Raw genomic sequence first — 5,367 nt, 5'->3', positions numbered from 1 at the left:
TTTACATTTATAATTTTTGTCCTTATGTGCATGCATTATTTAGTAGTTTTTGAAAGAAAAAGATAGAACTACATTGATGAAAAGAAAAAGATAGAAATACATTGATGAATTCCCTTATGCAATTGCATTATATGTAAAGTTTGCAATATAATGCTCAACATATCTATAAAAGGATAATTGATTTATAAATATTGAACTTACACAAACTATGAATCAAATAGTTTGTATATAAAATCATCAATATGTCAAAAACTCTCATAAAACTAAACTATATAATAAATATATTAATTTTTACGACAAAATAAATCTAATAACTACTAAATAAACTATGTTTCTTGATTCATTTGAACACTATAATGTCTCATAACATTTTCCTAACATTTAAAATAAAATTAGCACTATAATGTCTCATAACATTTTCCTAACATTTAAAATAAATGCTAATTTTATTATATAAATATTTTTTCATGTATAGTGCCTTTCTATTAATAAAATAATATACTTTTAAATAATTTATTGCAACTTTATAAAGCAAGGTTGATTGCTATCATTGTCTTAATAAAATATAGAGAAAAAAGTGGATAACTCCGTAACCTGTAGTCAAGTGTGAGTATACTTACATGTGACCTGAACGCAAAAGAAACTCTGCAACCCTCCTATACACAGTAAATCTATGAACTTTGAAGTGAACAGTGGAGATCTGGACCACATAACAGAGCACTGAAATTCTGCCCTCCGATTTTTTCTAAAGCAGGACACCGCGAGGGCAAAGACTTGGATGGCGATGGCATCTCAGACGAATATGACGACATACAATTAGAGTTGACAGATTCACTATACACGGCAACGGGCAGATGCATGGGAACATATGGTAATGAAGTCTCAAATTTCATCATCTTTAACACCTCTCTCATCTTAGGTCTCGCTTTTGGGTCCGGGTGCGAACATAGCAATCCCACCACCAGCAGCCGCTCCATTTCTTCAGCATCGAAATTCCCTTCTAACTTTTCATCTGCCGCATCCAAAGTCTTCCCCTGCCCACGCAAATACCAAACCCAGGCCACCAGCCTGAAATTGTGTTCACGTAAGCTGACATCAATTGGTCTCCTTCCGCAGGCAATTTCCAAAGCCACAGCTCCAAAGCTATACACATCTGACTCAGGACTCGCCTTTCCCGTTTCGACACACTCTGGTGCTAAATACCCACATGTCCCTGCAACCACGGTCGTATGGGAGGAAGCACGATCAGATTCTACCAGTCTTGCCAAGCCAAAATCTGCCAACTTTGGACTGAAATCTGAATCGAGCAACACATTGCTGGCCTTCACATCTCTGTGCACAACACGCTGATCGGACTCCTCGTGGAGATAAATAAGAGCAGAGGCTAAGCCGCAAACAATGTTGTATCTTCGGCCCCAACTCAAACAACCCTTGTTTTCGTTGAATATGTGATTATCTAGACTTCCATTTGGGAGGAACTCGTAGACAAGAAGCAACTCGCCTTGTTCATGGCACCATCCCAAGAGCCGCACAAGATTACGGTGTCTCAGTCTGCTTATTATGGTTACCTCAGAAACATATTCCTTTTTACCCTGTCTAGAACCCTGGGATATTCTCTTTATAGCCACGGTCTCATTGGTTGTAGGCAAGATGCCTCTGTAGACGCCTCCGAAGCCGCCTTCTCCCAGCATTTCATCCTCGCTGAAGTTTCTGGTAGCCGCGCTGAGTTGAGCATAAGAGAACTTTCGGGGGCCTTGAGAAAACTGTTCGTCTAACTCTATTATTTCTCCTTCCTCAACTTCATTATCCCGCCTTGTTTCTCTCTGTTTTAAATACCACCACACGCCGATAAGTATTAAACAGCAGAGCCCCAGGAAACAGCCGAAGAGGAATACCCAGATGGCGTTCTTTCTACTGTTTGGAGCTCTTGCATGAATACTATTCTGAGGAACAGCAGATGGCGTTATTTCCCATGAATATGTAGAAGAAAAATTCCAAGCTAAGATTGTGTGTGTTTCTATTTCTCTTCCAGTGGCTGCGGTGAGGCCGACCTTGACGAATTCCGGAACATAGTCCCGCAGATCTATGTGATAACTCAAAATGGGTCTTCTGGGCTTCGAGATATTGTACAGATTGGCAGAAGGGTTTTGTAAGAGAAATACCTGAAATTTTTCTGTACTCCCATCGTAATCAACCCAAGCGTCCCAAGCTTTCCAATTTTGGAGAGTATTGTTTGGGAATTCGCCTTCAGAACTCAGGGAAACATTGGCCACCGAAACAGCTGAATTGATGTCTATTCCAACATGGTTGTCATCGGGGTCGAAGCTGTTCTTGAATGTGTCGAACTCCACGGCGACGAGATGATTTGAAGATTTACCATCTGTGGTTTTGTTAAAGAGGCCAAGCCATTGCCCGCAAGCATTCGTGGGCGGCTCGGAGTCGAAAGGAGCAATGAAGAAAGTGAGTCCATCTGCTGAATTCAGGGTGGAGTTTCTGATAATGAACTGAAAATGCGTTGTAAAACTTGCGAGAGCCCGAGAAGAGTTGTCCCATAGTGGAATTGGTTTGTTGTAGGTGGCCCAGCCTGCACTCCATTTCAAATCGCCACCAATTTCATTTCTGGTGAGTTGTATTTTGTGTCCCTCAAAGTAAGCATCCAGATCTACCTTGATATCTGTCTGTTGGGGGAAAGAAAAGCTGATGTTTCGTTCGCATGCCATATAAGAGAATAGAGAGACGATCAAGAGGAAGAAAAGGAAGAGAGTCCAAGCAGAGCTGTTTGCCATTGGAGATTTCCTTGAAACAATTTCATTTTAATCGTAGCAAGCTCCTTCATTTTAACAAAGCTGCTCAAAATTTGTCCTATAGAAACATTGTTCGTGTATGGAATGCACTGCGAGCTCTTTCTGAACCTTAGGTACTATGTTTGGATTAGATAGTCGCTGGGCCAGGAGAAACGTTTAACATGCAGATTCGATTGAAAACCTTAGACTGCTTTTCATAAAGCAGAGAGCAATACTTTACACGTGCCAAAGAACCTGGTCGTAGAGAAGGTAGTGGAGTAACTGTGTTGGTTATCAGCACGAATTTGTAGATAGTTGTGACTTGACCGATCATGATTTTTTATCATTTTACTTAAGGGTTAGTTTGATTTGTGGAATTTAAAAAATCGGGATGAATTGAAATATAAAATAGCACACTATTGAGTCATAGAGCTGAATAAGAAGAAAAATAAAACAGAGAAAACAGAACTAATTTTATTGATAAATATATGTGACTACAATATGTCACATGCTATGATTATGCCTCTATTTATAGAGGGCTCTTAGCAATCAGAAGTTTCTAGAATTCTAATTAGAACTGATGTTAATTCTAACAACCTTCTACATGGCCAAACGCATGTTGTAGTGGAAGGGTTATGCCATTACTTTTGATAGCACTGAAAGTGTCCTTAACTTTCGCTGGGAAATAGGGAATGTGAGATATAGATTTATGTAGTCAACAAACATTCACTGAACATAATAGCAGTTCAGTTGCAACCGATGTGGAGGCAAATATATTAGTTATTCCAACACCCTCCCTTAATTTCTACCACTCAAGACATTGTGTGGGAGAAATTATTACAAGAATAAAGTTAAACATCAACTTCTTTGAGACATAAGAAAGTTCAAAATTTGAGAAATTTGACTGTAGAGAATGATTTGGTAAGATATCTGCAACTTGATCTTCAGTGCCACAGAAGTGTAGCTTGATTACTTCACTCTCCATGAGGTCTCGAACAAAGTGATGGTGAACTTCAATGTGTTTGGATCTTGCATGGTAGACAGGATTCTTTGTAAGCTTGATAGTGCTTTGGTTGTCACAGAATATGGTAGTTGGATGAACTTGTTGATGACATGTCTCTTCAAATAGTCTTCTGATCCATAGAGCTTCTTGAGATGCATTTGATGCTGCAATATTTTGGCTTCTATTGATGATAGTGTCATTGTTGATTGCTTCTTGCTGCTCCAAGAGATTGGTCTAGATCCAAGGTGGAAGATATATCCTCAAGTTGATTTCCTATCATCAATATCACCTGCATAATTAGAATCTATATAACCTACTAAAGTAGGGTCTCATCCATGTTGGTACATAATGCCAAGGTTGTAAGTGCCTTTGATGTACTTCAAGATCCTCTTAGCATATTTGGTTTGGGAAAACAAGATCCTACTATCTTCTTACCAAATTTGCATGCCCAAGAAATAGTGCATCAATCCAAGATCGATTATCTCAATTTTTCTCTAAAGTTGTGTCTTGGTGTCATCAATACATTGCCTAGAATCCCCTATAATGATTAGATCATCCACATATAAAAAAAATGATAACAATTTCATCTTCAATATGCTTGACATATACATTCGGGTCAACTTTTCTCTTTTTAAATCCTTTTGTTACAAAGAATTCATTTATTTTGGAGTACCACACCCTTGGAGCCTATTTAAGGCCATATAGAGATTTCCTCAATCTACATACTAGATGTTCTTCACCATCATTAACAAATCCTAGTGGTTGTTGCATATAAATTTTTTCTTCTAAGTCACTATACAAAAAAGCACTTTTTGCATCCATTTGAAATGTTTTCCATCCACACTTTGTAGCTAATGCTATAATAGTTTGAATGGAAGTCATTTTAGCAACAAGGGTAAATGTCTCAGTATAGTCAATACCTTCTCCTTGTGAGAAGCCACGGGCCACTAACCTTGCATTATATCTTTCAATTGCTCCATCTAATGTCAACTTTTTTTTGTAGGTCCATTTGTAGCTAACCACATTCTTTCCTTCTGGAAATGTTGCCAATTCCGAAATTCCATTCTTCATCAAGAAGTTGTACTCCTCTTGCATAGCCTCCTCCCATTCATCTTTTCCTTTTGCTTCCTCAAATGTGCTTGGAGTTTCAACCTACATCACCTTAGCCATAAGAGCATAGTTAGCAAAAATCTTAGGGCCTTCTTGATAGACCTCTTGAATGCTTCAAGTTTTTCTTTTATTCCTTGTGTCTTCATCATTACAGTTGCTTGAATTTTTATCCTGCACTTCTTTTCCTTTTGTAGGAGATATCATATTTTTCTCTGAAACATTAGTATCAATATGCTCATCTTTTTCAAGCAAAAAAGGAAACTAAAAAAATGTAAAGGAATTAGTATTCTCAAAGCCTTCATCAAACCAACCATTTCTTTTGATTTGAATTTCCTTTGTATTAGGATTATATAGCCTATATCCTTTTGATTCTTCACTATATCCCACCATTATGTACTTCTCACTTTTCCTTTCTAATTTACTTCTCATTTCATCAGTAATGTGAGCATAAGCAGTGCAACCAAAAATACA

The 5,367-nt window shown here is 38.0% G+C and overlaps 1 pseudogene; it reads right to left on the bottom strand.

Moving 5' to 3' along the window:
- Positions 1 to 427: 427 nt before the first annotated feature.
- LOC149558579 (L-type lectin-domain containing receptor kinase IX.1 pseudogene) lies at positions 428 to 2,950 on the bottom strand (annotated as a pseudogene).
- Between the last annotated feature and the right edge of the window lie 2,417 nt (positions 2,951 to 5,367).

Source organism: Cupressus sempervirens, chromosome 5, assembly GCF_028749045.1.
Source record: "Cupressus sempervirens isolate cs-2001-9-10 chromosome 5, ASM2874904v1, whole genome shotgun sequence".
NCBI lineage: Eukaryota > Viridiplantae > Streptophyta > Pinopsida > Cupressales > Cupressaceae > Cupressus > Cupressus sempervirens.
Note: the sequence above shows the minus strand (reverse complement) of the source record. Positions and strands in the feature narration are given on the sequence as shown.